General features: G+C 42.8%; 1 protein-coding gene across 5 annotated transcripts in view; it reads right to left on the bottom strand.

Moving 5' to 3' along the window:
• Window positions 1–14,331, bottom strand: part of LOC131223503 (disease resistance protein At4g27190-like) — a 126,407-nt gene extending 112,076 nt beyond the window's left edge. For 2 of the 5 annotated variants that reach the window (XM_058218933.1, XM_058218935.1), the window contains exons 1-3: window positions 13,494–14,331; window positions 13,194–13,355; window positions 12,898–13,074 (exon numbers count right to left, since the gene is read on the bottom strand). The gene's annotated coding sequence lies outside the window, so the exon portion shown is untranslated. The remainder of the gene's footprint in view (window positions 1–12,897; window positions 13,075–13,193; window positions 13,356–13,493) is intronic. The other 3 variants (XM_058218936.1, XM_058218937.1, XM_058218934.1) reach the window with 2 other exon arrangements.
• Between the last annotated feature and the right edge of the window lie 882 nt (window positions 14,332–15,213).

Genomic DNA, 15,213 nt, shown 5'->3' with positions numbered 1-15,213 from the left:
CAACTAGAGGTTGTATTCCTTATGAGGAATTGATTAAGTATCTAGACCCTTCATGATTAGGTAGAGAGTACATCTTCTCATTCACCTCATTGGCATCCTTATTCATCTTCATGACCCACTCCCATACACATCATATCATATGCATGCTTGGTTGAGGTATGATTGGCCATTGCTGTGCCTTTGTGTAGGACATGTTGGTATCTCCCCAAGGGATGAAGTTTACCCTCTTGAGCATGTGGATGCTTGGGATTGATGCATGGATGATTGTGTGATTCATGCATCCGACATTGCATAACATGTGGATTTTCGCCCTTGCTTCATCAGGGCTATAGCCTCCACAGAGATATCGTGGATGGCCGTGTGTGGACACCGGAAATAATTCTTGAGCATTTGAGGTGCATAGGATATCCTTGGGTGAAAGCTCCTAAACTTCCACGGTACCGAGGGAACGCCTCAACGCCGAGACCGAGTGGAAAACATGAGTGTACGAGTACCTTTATACCATTAGGCCGTGACTCTCACTGTTGCGAGGTCAGTTGGGATGGGGTGTGGCCTTACCCGCTTGAGAGAGAGGGCAATGACTAGGTTGAGTTTGACCAGCTCATGAATGGGTCCGCTACCGTCGAGCCTCACTGGTGATTAGCTGTCCACAAGCAGGTAGTGAGGTCTCCTATGCTTGTTTGACTGTGTGGGTCTTGTAGAGCGGCAGTCATCCTCCAGTGTACTTAACCCCGGTGGATTCCTTATGATGGAACTGTACTTGATATGTGGATTGGATATGAGCACTGGGATTACTTCGCATTGCATTTTCATCGGCTGTATAAGCCTTCTATTTCATCGCCTCAGTATGGCACCCAGTACTCATGTATTACATTACATAGCCTTGGTACGGCTTGCTGCATTCACAACTTAGCCTCAGTACGGCTAGTGACATTAGTATCATTCATGTTTCCTCCTGCATCCTCTTATTTATTCTGAGCACCATTGTCACACACCCTCACCACCCTCTAAGTGTTCTATAAGCTTATACACGATTGATGCGTGCAGGAGACCCTAGGTCAGCGCAGTAGCGGAGGAGTTGTGGATTGGATTGGCGCGAGCTGAGGACCTATTGTAGACCCTTCCTTCCCTTCTATATTATATATTTCCTTTTAAGCCTTGTACTTGTAAAGTTTAAATTCATAGTGGATTTTGTAGTGTGTTCCTTGTTTATTTTTATAAGATTTAGTGAGAAGATCGACTAGTGGGCCTCTCCTACTTAATCCTTTGTGCCTCTCTTGTAGGATAAGGACTCATTTCTTTCTCCCCATCCTTCCCCTATTGAGAAGTTAGTCCCTGACAAAGGGTTGGTGCTGTCAGTCAATCTATCCCCATACTTTGACGAAGAAACGAAGGGTGTGGGTCAACAATTCAGAAATGTAGATGATGCGAGTGTGTCCCAAGGGGACTAGGCCCAAGAGAGCTCGGTCAAGGAAGCGCTGGGTTCAGAAAGGCCCACCTTAATGCCACTAATGTGGAACCAATTCAGGGCTCCACAAGCCCTGCATCAAGGGAAAGATAGTAACATAGGCGAGGATATCCGGTTCACCATATCCCATCAAGCAAGGCTTGAGCTAGCTGTAGGAAAGATGGTTGACAAGTCTACTAAGGGAGAAGGCCTGGAAGATTGACAAGGAAGATTGAGAAGGTTAAGGAGAAGGGTCGTGAACCCAGGAAGTGTTGCGGATGGATACTGCGTTAGTGTGGAATGCTCGAGGTGTAGGCAATGCGCCTACCATCAGGACAACCAAGAGGCTGATTAGAAATTATAACCCGTGGACTGTAGCCATTCTAGAGCCTATGATCAGGGAGGAAAGAAGAGTGGGCATAGGTTTAAAACTTGGCTTCCACTCCTCACTCTCCAATGACGAGGCGGGGGGGAAAATATGAGTTTTTTTCAATAGTCACATAACTGTTTCGCTAGCAACAATGTCAAAATAAATGATAACTCTCTGAGTTTGTGTAGAACTCCCAAGAGTCATTTCTGCTCTCCATTGTCCATGCAAAGTGCCCTAAAATTCAGTGGAGGCGTCTATGGAAAGAGCTGGCCGCCACAAGCAGAATCTCTCCAGGGTCATGGGTAGTAGGTGGAGACTTCAATGCGGTGGTGGATAGCTCAGAAAGATGAAGCAACATATATCATGAAACTGGCAACTCCTCCGAGTTTGCTAAAGCCATCAACAACACAGGATTGCTGGATGCAGGATTCTCAGGTAACAAGTTTACCTGGAGCAATAACTAAGAAGGGAATGCCCGGGACTAGGCTAGGCTTGACAGAGTTCATTGCAATGACAACTAGATAATGCTTTTTCCTCACTTTAAGGTGGAGCACTTGTCGAGGATAAGCTCAGACCATGCCCCTCTATTGCTGGGCTTTCCCCGTTCCTGCCCCATTGTGACCAAGCCTTTCTGCTTCAAAAGAATGTTGTTCTAGCATGAAGCTTTCTTTCAAGTGGTTAAGGAGATGTGGGAGGGAGAAGAGTCATAACAACCTATGATTAACATGCTGCTTAAGCTAGGAAAGGTTAAGCAATCGCTTAAGGATTGGAATAGAGAGGTATTCAGGAACGTTTTTCTTAATCTCAGGCTAGCGGAACAGTTCCTGTAACCGATAGAGAGTAGGATGCAGGTTTCCCCTGAAGAGAGCTCTGCTGACGAACTCTAAGAAGTGAAGCAACACCTAGCCCAAACCCAACCAACCCCAACAGCAATCTGCCATATCTCGTTGATCCCTCACTTGATCTTAACCCCAACCTCGTTAAGTCTAGATTAGATGTTCCTGTACTTATTGCCAAAGTTTAAGAGAAAATAAAGAAAATTCTGTCCAAGGGGGCCCTAGAAGCCAACTGGTATGGGAGACTTAGAAGACTGAAATGTCAGGGCGTGAAAACCAACCAATGCTCACATGGATAAGATCCTCATCTGGAATGCTCGGGGAGTTGGAAACTCTCCCACAATCTGGACCCTCAAGAGGCTCATTAGGCAATTCCACCCAGCAGTCATAGCGATCCTAGAGCCTATGTTGTGTGATGAGAAAAGAACTCGTATCGGCCTGAAGTTGGGATTCCATTCCTCCTATTCTAATGCTGTCCAAGGAGGAAAAGTATGGGTATTCACGGCACCTAATCTCTCCACAAAGATAGTAGCTGCTTCGAGTCAAATGCTAACCATCGAGGTGGGCCCAATCTACTCCGAAAAAGGTCATTATTTCCTGTGTATACGCTAAATGCTCCAAATTTCTGAGAAGGCAGCTTTGGGATGGAATGGTTTAGCTGGGTACAGGGTGTGTGTCTCCATGGGCTGCATGTGGTGATTTCAATGTAGTCCTATCCAGCTTAGAAAGATCAGGTTCTTCCTCATTCGATGCGCGAAGCTCGGCGGAATTTGAAGAGGGACTCAATAATGCAGGCCTTCAAGATGCCCTCTATATAGGAAACATAATCACATGGTGCAACAGTTAGACGAGCCAACCCAGAGCTTGGGCCAGATTGGATAGAGAGTGCTGCAATAGCCGATGGTTCCAATCCTTCCTTACATTCGAAGCTAACCATTTACCTAGACTTAATTCGTACCATGTCCCATCGATATTACTTTTCCCATAACCTCTTCCTTCAATTCCAAAACCCTTCCGCTTCCAAAGGATGTGGTCCCTTCATGAGCGGTTCCAAGTCCTTATCAGGAACGCTTGGGAAGCTGAAAGTATCGGTGACCCACCGCAGGTCCTTCTCGACAAACTCAGGAACGTGAAATTTGTGCTAAAGGAGTGGAATAGGGATGTTTTCGGCAACGTATTTCAAAACCCACAGCTTCTTAAATCTGATATTCAGTGCCTGGAAAACGCTACGCTAGGCTCGACTAACCTAAGTCTGCAGTAGGAGTTATAGTTAGCCAGAGCTAAAATGTCCCACCTGCAACTTTATGAAGAAACGTTCTCAAAATAGAAATTGCGAGCCCACTGGCTGCAAGAAGGGGATCGAAATACAAAATTCTTCCATGCAACAGTGGCTAGCAAAGTTAGAAGATTTAGAAATCTAAAAATTCAGTAGGAAGATGGCTCCATCTTAATGGATAACGCAGATATCAAACAGGCTGCCGTTGACAACTACCACAACCTTCTTCAAGATGTCTCACATCTCAGTTCAAGTTAGTTACTGGATGTTTTCCCAAAACTGGTTACCGAAGAAGACAATCGGTAGCTACTCATGGAACCCTCCCTAGACGAAGTCCATGATGCGGTTAAAGCCCTTTCACCTGATGGAGCGCCAAGGCCCGATAGATTTTCAAGGGCCTTCTTTCAGATTTGTTAGGATACGATGAGCCATGACCTCCTTAATGCTGCCTCATTCTTCTTCAACTTTCATTCCCAAGATAAGTCCCCCAAAATCTTTTTCTAATTTTAGGCCAATCAGCCTGTGCAACTACTTATACAAAATCCTATCCAAAATTATTGCTTTTAAGTTGGGTCGTATTCTCCCAAATCTAGTGTCCATGGAACAAGGTGCTTTTGTGTAGGGCAGTTCAATAGCGGAAAGTCGCACTCTTGTCCAGGAAGTGTTTTGGGACATCAACAGAAAAGTGAGAGGGGACAATATCCTCTTAAAACCGAACATGGAGAAGGCATACGACAGATAAAATTGGGCCTTCCTAAAAGATGTTCTTGCCAAATTTGGTTTCGATAGGAACTGGATCACAACAGTCGAGAAATGTTGGGCAAAATCTTGGTTCTCAGTTCTCATAAATGGTGAGGCAGCTGGCTTCTTCAAGTCCTCAAGGGGTCTCCGTCAGGGGGATCTGATCTCTCTAGCTCTGTTTATCCTTACAACTGAGGTTCTTGGTCGGGGTTTCAATCTTCTTATGACAAGAGGAGGTTGTCAACCTTACACGACCCGTTCAAGTTGCCCTCACATCTCACATCTTCTCTTCACCGATGATACGATTCTCTTTAATAGTGGGAATTGTAGATCCCTGAAAAACATCGTCAAATTCCTTTCGGATTATGAGATCGCTTCAGGCCAAAAGATCAATCATCGTAAGAGCTTCTTCATAGCCCCTGGGGGGGACCGTGGAGAATCGAATTAGATCCATCAAGGACATCCTAGGCTTCAATAGGGCAACCGCGCCTTTCACATATCTAGGGATCCTTATCTTCAAAGGGATTTATAAAAAAAGTTTCCTTCTAGAATTTGATTGAGAAAATCTATATCAGAATCACAGGTTAGAAGAGCGGGATAGAAAGCCGGTCGTTTAATCCTTATCAATCATGTTCTAGCTAGTGCGTCGGTCGACATGCTTGTTGCCTCGGAGGTTCCTCTCAGTGTTTTGTTGGATCTTGAAAAAACTTTCTCTGATTTCTTTTGGGGCTGGGAAGGTGTTAGGAAGAAGTGCAACTGGCTGAGCTGGAAAAGGATCGCTCTTTCAAAATCTGAAGGGGGAGTGGGGCTAAGGTGCTCAAATCATTTATGACAGGTTTTCGGATGAAGATGGCCTGGACGACCAATTTCAAAAGCAAGGGAAGCTGCTGGAGTAACTTCATTAGGGTTAAGTACTCGGGAGACTTCCAATCAATTATTGTTTCATCTCGGGCAGCCTATGCTTCACCTTTCGAGGAAAAAAATTACAAAATCAGCCCTTTAGCCGCTGCCAAAACTCGATGGTTGATAGGAAATGGGGATGTAAACTTCTGGGATGATGTTTGGACTGATCTCGGGCCACTGAAAGATTGGAGAATCCAGCACGTTGCAATGCCTACTCAACCTGTAAAGGTATCGGACATGATAGGCCCCAACAGTTAGATCTCCCCTTCCATAATTCATCAGGTTCTTCACCGGCAGCTATTGATCAAATCTCTTCCGAGGGTATTCGTACTACTCTCTCTGAAGACAGACGCACCTGGACGGATTTAGCTAATGGTGAACTGGTTGTGGGCCTGGCCTGGCATAGCTTGAGATCAAGGGCAACACATAAGGCCTGGGAGAGGTGGGTTTGGCATAGAAATATTCCTCCCGAAATATCACTCCTGGCCTGGAAAATCATTAACAGAGCGGTTCGAGTCGATGAAAGGCTCCAGACCAAAGGCATTGTTATTTCCTCCAAATGCGGTTACTGCCCAACCCCCCCTCCCCCAAAAAAAAGGCATATATCGAATCCATTGACCACATTTTTTCCACTAGCGACACGATGTCATAATTCTGGAATTTCTTCACCAATATTTTCAGAGTTTGAGTGCAACCTCTCTCTTTAGCTGTTGATAGAGCGTTCCAGTGGTGGTCAGCTTCTCCCTTCTTGAACAATATTCTCCTCCTCAAAGGTTTCATCCCCTCCTTCATCTTTGGGAATTGTGGAAAGCCAGAAATAATGCTAGATTTGATAACCGCCAGGTGCAAGTCTCTGCGGTCATTGGTGGTGTCAATTCCTAGATCAACCTTATCAGTCCTCTTTTGCCCCTCCTGACTTCCCTGAAAAGGAACTGGCTTCTTCCTCTTACCGAATTGGGAATCAAAATGAAGCCTTTTAATACTTCTAACATTGTTATCATCAGATGGTCCAGGCCCCAGCAAGGCTGGATTAAACTCAATGTCGATGGCTCGGCAAGAGGCATCCTAGGCCTTTCAGGAGGAGGTGGGGTAGGTAGAAACCACAAAGGGGAATTCCTCTTCACTTTCTCTAAGGAGTACGAGTTCGGTACTAACTCCAAGGTAGAAATTAAAGCCATCCTAGACAACCTAATCCAATACAAGTCTTTGGGCTATGAGGAAGTGGAAGTCGTTATCAATTCTAGCTCGATGGTAAAGCTCCTTTCCAATTCTAACACTACCTCTTGGAACATATGGTACTGGAAAGCGAGAATTGATTCATGAAAGCGAGAATTGATTCATTCAGGAACAACATGGAGATCTTCATTTCCCATACTCCTAGGGAGGCCAACTCTATGGCCGATGGTCTGGTGCGTTTAGGGAGCGAAGGCCAGATGGATCTCTTTTTCCGAGAAGCTAAAAACCTTCTGTCGCCTGTGAGAGGCTTCATGTTCCTAGATAGAGTTGGCTTGGGCAATCTGCATGTTGCTTTACTTCTCCTATTCGTTTTTTTCTTTCTTTTTGTCTTTCCATATGATAGGGGGACTTATCTTTTTTGTCGATTGGTCCTCCTTGAATGTATCTGGTTGTACAACCCTTGTGCCCTCATTTATGATATATCAGAAACTTCCTTTTAAAAAAAAAAACACCTGGCCTGGATGGAATTGTCGGAAGAGATTTTCTGGAAACAAAAGGCCCGAAATGGCTGGCTGACTAAATGGGACAGAAACATGAAATTTTTTCAGTTGGCAGCTATGGAATAGTTGAGAAAAGTAGAAGTTGTGGAGATCCTTTTAAATTCAGGGATAAAAACGACAGATCGGGAAGCCGTTAAAGAAGAGGCAGTGAAATTCTTCTCGCCCTTATTTTGAGCCGAGTCCCATTCCCCAGCAGGCAACCTCTTGGAGTCCATTCCCCATCTGCTATCAGTAAAGGAAAATGAGGATATGATGAAAATCATGTCCATTGAGGAGGTCAAACAAGCCGTCTTTGCACTTCATCAAGATGGGGCTCCCAGGCCAGATGGATTTTCTGAGTCTTTCTTCGCGGGATGCTTTAAAGGAGGGGCAATCTCCAGAGCTTTTACAGCCTCCCTCATATGCCCCATTCCAAAATTCGCAGCCCCTTCGAGGTTCACTGACTTTCAGCCTATCAACCTTTATAACTACATCTACAAAGTTTTCTCCAAAGTCATTGCTGCAAGGTTAAGTTCAGTGCTTCCAAAGCTATTCTCCTCTGAACAAGGGGCCTTTATCTGGGGTTAGTCCATAGCGGAAAAAGTCGCCTTCGCTCAAGAGATTTTCAGGGACATTGATAGAGAAGTCTGTGGAGGAAACATAACACTCAAACTAGACATGGAAAAGGCTTACGACATAGTGAAATGGAATTTTCTCAAACAGGTCCTTATCCGGTTCGATTTGAGTAAAGGCTAGGTTACCATGGTGGGAGAAATGCTGAAATAATAACTGGTTTTCATTTCTTATAAACGAGGAAGCGAAGGGATTCTTCAAGTTTTTGAGAGGTCTAAGATAGGGAGACCCGCTTTCCCCAAGCCTTTTCAGTAGGGGCTTCAAGTCGATTGTTAATCATGGCCTCTGCCATCCCTTTAAGCTCAGGCAAGGATGCCCTCTCATCTCTCACCCGCTTTATGCCGACGACACCGTACTGTTCTTAAACGGGAGTTGCGCATCGCTGAGAGTGGTAAATAGATTCTCGTCAACCTATTAAGCCTCCTTCGGCGAGAAGGTTAACAATAGGAAAAGTGGTTTCTATTGCTCTTCCAAACTGCCACCTGGCAGGGTGAGGGCCATCGAGAGCACCTTGGGGATAATCAAGTCAATGGCAGGGACTCTCTATTTGGGTGTGCCTATAGTTTGAGGAAGGGTAAGTTGAGGAAATTTCCAACCAATGATAAATAAAATGGCGTCAAGGATTAATGGGTGGAATGTTATATGCCTATCACAGGTTGGTCAGGCAACCCTGATCAACCATGTGCTTGGCGGCATCCCAGTCCACACTATGGTTGCTACTTCCCTCCCCATCCAGACTTTGGCCAATATGGAAAAGAGTTTTTCTAACTTCTTCTGGGGATGGTTAGACGGCAAAAGGAAGTTGCACTGGATTAACTGGAAGAAGATAGCTTCACCTAGAAGTGAAGGTGGCTTGGGTATCAGGAAGCTAAAGGAGGTAATGAAAGCCCTTCGGATCAAGATGGCATGGGCCGTGAAGTTTGGAAAGAGTGATAGCCTCTGGGCAACATACATGAGGGCCAAGTACGGGGAAAATTGTTCCAAAAGTGGGGTCGTTAGAACTTCGACAGTATCTTCTCCCCTCTGGAAAAGCATCCAGAATCTCTTTCCACTGCTGGAAGCTAATGTACAATGGCTACTTGGGCACAACAACTGCAATCTATAAAGCATGGACTAGTCTGGGCTAGGCTTACTGGAAACTCATGATGCCAAACCGATCCCAGTGGACCTGCTGACGGTGCGAGTGAGGGATTTTCTTGGCCCATAGGTGTTCACAACCCCAAGTGTAGGGTCACGATGTAGTAATAATCTTGGTAAGACCAAGGTTGAATCCACAGGGACTAAACTCATGTGTATTCTGAAAGTAACTAGAAGTAGAACTAGAAGAAGATCTAAAACTAAATCTAAAATTATTTGAAAGAGTAATTGTGAATTTGTAATTGAAACTTGTAAATTTAAAGGTGGGAACTAGGTGCCAAGGATCCACTTGTAGTTATTGGGATGCTACTTCACTTTATTCAATAGATCCAACTAGAATCAAAGTCCTATCTTATCCAGTTAAAGAGAGGGAGATGATCAAATTTTTGAACTTCTCATTGATCTAGCCTCAACAGAAGAAGATTGTGAAGAGTCAAAAGGGATTCCGTCACCAAACCATGCCAATGAGATAATGGCAAGCAATATGATTTACCAATCCCATAAACTCAAATAAGAAAAGAAGATACTCAAAGCTATCACAGATCTACTGTAATTTGAGTCACAATAAACCATTGAAAACTGAAAATATTCCTTAAAATCAACTAGAAATCAATGAAGTTCAACATAAAACCATGAATCAAAGTAAAATAAACATCTCAATCATGCTACAAGCTTCACCTCTTAGCCCTAGCTAAGAGGTTTAGCCAACGATAAACATGATTAAACTAAAATCTCTTAAGAAAAGTATAAAAACAACTAAGGAAGAAGAAGAAAACTTTTGGCGGTGGCTCTCCACACTTTTGCTTCACTCCTTAAACCCTAGAAGATGCCTTGTAGCATCCCAGGAACTCTTATTTATAGTTGGGAAAGTCCAACTTTCGCACCGAGTTGGAAAAGTCTGAAAACAGCCTCAAATTTATGCAATCCGCACAAAATCTGCATAACCTTCGACAAGTCAAGGGAAATCGAGATTCACCTTCGACTAGTCAAGGACAATCTTTTACTATTTAAGAGTCATGCGAATTTAGAAGATAATGTTGCTGGAGTTTGAGCTGAAGTTTCCTAGGCTAGTCGAGCTGGAGCGAGGGCTAGTCGAGGTGGAACCAGGGCTAGTCGAAGCAGGGCTTGGGCTACTCGAAGCACGCAAATTTTTAGGATTTTTTCTTCATTTTAAGTCTTCGATTCTCTTCATTCCTCACTTAGTTTTCTTGGATCTTTGGCATGTGAATTCTTAATTCTTGGACTTCGAAGATCCAATCTTTGGCTTGGTGATTATTCACATTAAATCCATGCTTTTAACATTCTTTTCTATCCAAGCTCTCAGATTCACCTTGCAATACAAACATGTATAAAATATAACATTAAGCAGTATCATGTTCATAAAACTAATATATAAATAGGGGAGAATATGCAATATTTAACACTCAATAGTAGGGTCCTCTTCCCCCATTGTTGGTTCCTGATTACAACCCGTAAGGGGTATTGGACCGCATCTTCCAAGAGAGATTTTGCACTTTGGATGATCCAGACTCTTGCATTTGGCCGTTTGACCCGACGGGTAAATTCTCAGTGAAGTTGGTCTGGGAGATTTGCAGAGTGAGTGGGTAGTGCAAGGGTTGGAATAGGTGGGTATGGCATTTAAAAATGCCACCCAAGATCTACACTTTCGTCTGGAGGTTGCTGCAAGGGGCCATACTGGTGGAAGGTAGGATTCAAGATAAGTGGATTTGCTTAGCTTCAAAATGTGTGTGTTGCTTGTATCTAGACCACTGGCCTAGCCCCGAATCGTTGGCCCACCTGTTCGTCTGTGGAAGCATGGCAGTGGAAGTTTGGCGTCATTTCAATGAGCTGTTTGGGATCGCACTCTCAGCTCACCGCTCGGTTCAGAAAAGGATGGGTCAATGGTGGGTGCCCCACTCCTCGAGGGCTAGCATAGCATTGTTGCATGGGCTGACCCCATGCTTTATTATGTGGGAGAAGCATCCAAATTTGACGAGAAGCACGTACCTATAGTGGCAGTGATTGGTTGTGTAAAATGGTGGTTGGTGTGGGTAAGCAAAGGGGACGCGCCTACCAGATCCCCAACATTGGTAAATCAGCTTATCCTTCGAGAGTTAGGGATCACCCCATCTTCCCTTCCTATTAAGGTATATGAGCTAATTGAGTGGATTAAGCCAGAAGAAGGTTGGGTAAAACTAAATGTGGATGGGTTTGTTAGAAGGAACCCGGGGTTATCTAGAGGAGGAGGAGGAATTTGTAGAGGGGTGAATGTCAATCTCATGTTTGCGTTTTCAATTGGTTGTGGGGTGGATATAAACAACAACACGGAGCTCCAAGTGGTTTATGACGGCCTCATCCAGTATTTTAATCATGGCCTAACTAAGGTGGTGGTTGAATCTGACTTGAAGTTTGTGGTGGAAACTCGAAACTGCAGGTCCCAGACGGCTTGGAAGTGCCAATATTGGGCCATCCAATTAGCTGGACTGAAGAAGAAGGGGTTGATTCGTTTTGTCCACGTTATAAGAGAAGGAAATGACCTGGCATATGTGCTGGCCCGAGAAGGTAGCGAACTTCAGGGGAGCCGATTTTATAGGGAGGCCTTTGAGCTCCCTACCCCTATCCGAGGTATGTTTCTGGTAGATAAGGTGGGGTTGGGTTCAATTAGAGAATCATCCTTTGTAAAGGGTTTATGATAAGCTGCCACAGATGTCCTTTTTCCTCTCCATGGGTAGCCCAAAGTGTCGATGTCATGTATATTTCCTCCAGCGAATGAATTAAAGATTTTCTTTTTTAAAAAATAAAAAGAAAAGAGAGTAAATCTTAAAAGCTAATACTCAATCAAAAGTTGGGTTTACATGACAAACACCAATATCTATAGACACACATTTTTTATTATAATAAACTTGGACATTCATTTTCTTTTGCCATCCAATGGTTAGAATCATCCGGTCAAAGATTTCTTGAGATTTATGCTCAATCAAAAGTTCGCCTACATTATGGATGGTCTAGAGCAATTATTAGATCTATTATTTTGATCAATTTGGACCATTCATTATCTTAGATATTAAAGAAATGGTTAGCCTCACCTGGTTAAAATGGTTCTTAACATATATTATCAAATTATGATTAAATGTTTTTTAGTATGATAATTTTGGATTGTCATTTTTCCTATCCATGGATTGGCTTCAAGTTGGGACGTACATGTGGGACCATCCATTTATTTCTTTTTCGCTCCTCGAACGGTTTAAATCATTCAAAGTGTTCTTCGTATGTAAGGTTCATGGAAGGTTTGCCTACATCTTAGACAGTCAAGATCAATGATTAGATTTATTATTTTAATTAATCCCAATCAGTCATTTGAATGGTTACATCAGCTGGTTAAAGCGGTTCTTGAGAGTTATAATCAATCATTTTCTACTATAATAATTTTTTATTATCCTTTTTTCCATCCATTGATCGAATGGTTAGAATCACCTTATCAAAATGATTCTTTAATTTATTTTATTGGCGATTGATTAGATGGCTCCAATGAATCTAGCGAACCCAAAATATCGTAAACATCTAATGCAACCTCCCAAAGAAAAAGACGTTGAATTGCAAGTTGTATTGTACCTGCGGAACACACACCATGACCAAGTTGCAATTTCATGATGCACTGGCTAAACAAACAAAGTGTAGTTTGTAATTAACGTTCAATTGCAAAGTTATAATATACTGTTTGAAACCCAAATAAGATTTAGTAAAATTGTTCATCCCAAAACTACCTAAGAAAAGGAAAAGAAAAGAAATAATAGAAAGAGAACAAAGAGAGGGGAGAAAGGGTAGAGAAAGGAGCATACCTCAATTTGAGAATAGAGAATACAGATTAAGAAGAAACTAGGACTCCAAAATGGGAGAAAAATATTACAAGCAGCAACACCTGGGCTTTGTAGTTGATTCAAGAGAGTGGGGAATAACCGCTTACTGCACTCGCTTGCATGAGATGAGATAGATGTGCTGTCCGTGACTCATGTATACTGTCATCAATTAAGGTGCTTTATGAGTATATTGCTTAAAAATTTTAAAGATAATCCTTATGACAGAATGTTGATGAGGATTATCGACACAGTGAAAAAGGGTAGGAAAAGGAGCAAACCTCAATTTGAGAATAGAGAATACAAACAGAAGAAACCAAGATGGGAGAAAATATTACAAGCAACAACGCTTGGGCTTGGTAGATGACTCAGGAGAGTGGGGAATAATTGTTTAGTATGCTCGTTTGCATGAGATGAGATCGATGGAGGTACATGTATACCGTCTGTGAGACATGCATAATGTTATCAATCAGGTGGCATTGTGAGCATGTTCCTTAAAAATTTCAAAGATAATCCTCATGACATGATTTCGATGAGGATTATTGAGGGAGAGAAGAGAGAGGGTAGAGAAAGGAGCATACCTCAGTTTGAGAATAGAGAATATAGATGAAGAAGAAACTAAGACCGCGAAAATATTACAAATGGCAATGCCTGGGGCTTCGTAGTTGATTCAAGAGAGTGGAGAATAACCCCTTACTACGCTCACTTGCATGAGATGAGAAGATGGAGGCACATGTATTGTCATCAATCAGGGTGCGTTATGAGGATCTCCCTTTTTTCTAAAAAAAAGTTCAGAAATAATGCTTATGACATGATGTTAATAAGCTGGGTACTTTAGGCCGAGCTGACCCTTGTGCAAGCCAGATGGGAGGTTAAAACACATGGGTTCAGGACAAGCATCTAAGACCAAACGAGCATGCTAGTGAAGTATACAATCCAATAATGTTAAATAAGTCAAGGTATGCTCAAGCTCTTACTATTCCAAGGCCAACATAGGCCAAGTTAGTCATTGGGCGTATAAAACTCATTACCGCATCCAGCCATGGTTGTTTATACTTAACCTGTATCAGGCTCTGCCCAAAGCAGCTTGGAAGTGACCTGCTGATGGGATAAGGAGAGTATTCTACGCATTCTTGCTTTTTCTTTTCTTTATCTTTTTATTGTTTATTATTTACTTTTAGACTTGACTTGCTTTTAGCCATGTGTTATTGCGTTGCTAGGCTGTAAAGCAAATGCAATAATGGAGCACTAATCATTAATTAAGATAATGAATTCCATTCAATTTCCCTTCCACCTTCCATTTTATTTCCTTGCATTGGGATGTAAAAATTTAGAAATCATTCCTAAATTGTTATGTTGCTCACAACAATCAATTTCTAGCATGTATCCGTGCTGTGGTACTTTACAACAGTAAAGTTTTTATGTGATTGAAAAAATGGAGGCTAAATGTGTTTTTTAGCCTCAGTTGTTATGGAATTGAGGCTAAAAGTTCATTTTTCGCTTCAGTTGCTACGGAACCGAGGCTAAAAGTCTACTTTTTAGCCTCAGTTGCATAGTAACCGAGGTGAAAAGTCTACTTTTTAGCCTCAATTGCATAGGAACCGAGGCGAAAGGTTTACTTTTTAGCCTTGGTTGCATAGGAACCGAGGCGAAAGGTCTACATTTTAGCCTCAATTACATAGGAACTGAGGTGAAAGGTCTAATTGTTAGCCTCAGTTGCATAGGAACCGAGGCGAAAAGTTTACTTTTTAGCCTCAGTTGCATAGGAACCAAGGCGAAAGGTCTAATTTGTAGCCTCAGTTGCATAGGAACTGAGGTGAAAAATCTACTTTTTAGCCTCAGTTGCATAGGAACCGAGGCGAAAGGTCTAATTTGTAGCCTCATTTGCATAGGAACCGAGGCGAAAGGTCTAATTTTTAGCCTCATTTGCATAGGAACCGAGGTGAAAAATCTACTTTTTAGCCTCAGTTGCATAGGAACTGAGGCGAAAGGTTTAATTTGTAGCCTCAGTTGCATAGGAACCGAGGTAAAAAATCTACTTTTTTGCCTCAGTTGTATAGGAACCGAGGCGAAAGGTCTAATTTGTAGCCTCAGTTGCATAGGAACTGAGGTAAAAAATCTACTCTTTAGCCTCAGTTGTATAGGAACCGAGGTGAAAAGTCTACTTTTTAGCCTCAGTTGCATAGGAACCGAGGCGAAAGGTCTACTTTTTAGCCTCAGTTGCATAGGAACCGAGGCGAAAGGTCTACTTTTTAACCTCAGTTGCATAGGAACCAAGGCGAAAGGTCTACTTTTTAACCT

Source organism: Magnolia sinica, chromosome 13 (genome assembly GCF_029962835.1).
Source record: "Magnolia sinica isolate HGM2019 chromosome 13, MsV1, whole genome shotgun sequence".
In the NCBI taxonomy this organism is placed as follows: Eukaryota; Viridiplantae; Streptophyta; class Magnoliopsida; order Magnoliales; family Magnoliaceae; genus Magnolia; species Magnolia sinica.
This window is presented reverse-complemented; position numbering and strand designations above follow the sequence as displayed.